This window comes from Onychomys torridus, chromosome 8 (genome assembly GCF_903995425.1).
Source record: "Onychomys torridus chromosome 8, mOncTor1.1, whole genome shotgun sequence".
Classification (NCBI taxonomy): domain Eukaryota; kingdom Metazoa; phylum Chordata; class Mammalia; order Rodentia; family Cricetidae; genus Onychomys; species Onychomys torridus.
Window position 1 is genome coordinate 18,485,412 of NC_050450.1, and position 1,553 is coordinate 18,486,964.

The following is a 1,553-nucleotide window of genomic DNA, read 5'->3' on the forward strand; positions in this document are numbered from 1 at the left end:
CCCAATTTTTGCCCCTGCATATTTCATGATATGTCTCTTTTTTTAAAGATTTATTTATTTATTATGTATACAGAAGAGGGCGCCAAATCTCATTACAGATGGTTGTGAGCCTCCATGTGGTTGCTGGGAATTGAACTCAGGACCTCTGGAAGAGCAGCCAGTGCTCTTAACCTCTGAGCCATCTCTCCAGCCCCTCAGGATATATCTCTTAAGAACAACTTTGTTGATAGAACACAGATACCAAATTTAACCTTGCTAAAATCCTATTGCCTAGCCCAGTGCCACTTAGAGATCTTTGGCAACAGTTAACTCTGCAGCTCTCACACAATTGAGCCTGTATGATAATCTGCCGGGGGGGGGGGGGGGGGGGGGGGGGGGGGTGCTCACCAACCTAAGACAGAGCACCTGTGTGGCATGGACAGGTGTCTCCATGACGGGTAAGGTGACCTGCTGATGTCCCATGCAACCTAAGTCAGAAGCTCATTTTTTAGTAAAAGGGGGGGAAAACCTATAGGTCCCTGGCCCCCGTTTTGGGAAACTGTTGCCTTGCTTGCTGACCTTGACCTTGATATCCTCCCTATGCTAATTCCCTGAGAGATTCCACCCTCCTGAATGCTTACCCTCCCCACCCCAGACAGGGTTTCTCTAGCTTTGGAGGCTGTCCTGGAACTTGCTTTGTAGACCAGGCTGGCCTCGAACTCACAGAGATCCACCTGCCTCTGCCTCCCGAGTGCTGGGATTACAGTCGTGAGCCACCACCACCCCGGCTTCCTCCTGAATGTTTAAGGGAAGTTCCTTGTCTGTGTATCCTGCAAGATTGTAAAATATCTGAAGTGAACTTCTGCCCTCCGGGGTTCTCCCATTGTGTTGTAAGCCTGTGTTTAAGACCTCCTCCCTCCTTTAATAAATGGCATTCAGCATTCAAAAAAAAAGGGAAAGAAAGAAATTAAAGACAGCGATGTTCTAAAACAGGAAGTGGTGATGGTGTCATGGGCCTATGAGGATGCTGGACTAAAGTCTATCAAATTGTGCAAACAGGAAAATTGTATACTATATGAATTATCTGTCAATAAAGATCTTATTTAAAAAAAGAAAGAAAGAAAAAAAAATCTGTTGCCTAAAGCAACCTATGGCAAGCCAACAGCACAACGCATGCACTGTCTTAGTCTGTTAGGAGAACGGAACTTTGTCTGGAACGTCAGGCTCTCAAAGCCTATTCCAGGAATTACAGCAATGAGACTGCTCTTCTAGGCATGTAGCACAGGAGACATGTGAAGCCAACTTGTTTAAGAGGGTCGTTACCAGAACCCTTACAGCTAGTTTTCTGTTTTCCCCACATTATCTTCTCTTCAGGGACTGAGCGTGCATCTCACACTAGTCTCAAGCTAGTTCTTCAGATTCTGGGTCACAGACTTCAGTGAAGACAACTGACACCGCTCTTGAAAGTTCTAGCCAGGGCTGCAAGGACCAGAGAACCACAACTCCCAGGAGACCCTGCGCTCACCGACCTCTCTGGCCGCCATAGTCGGTCACGTGGGCACCGATGGCCGGTC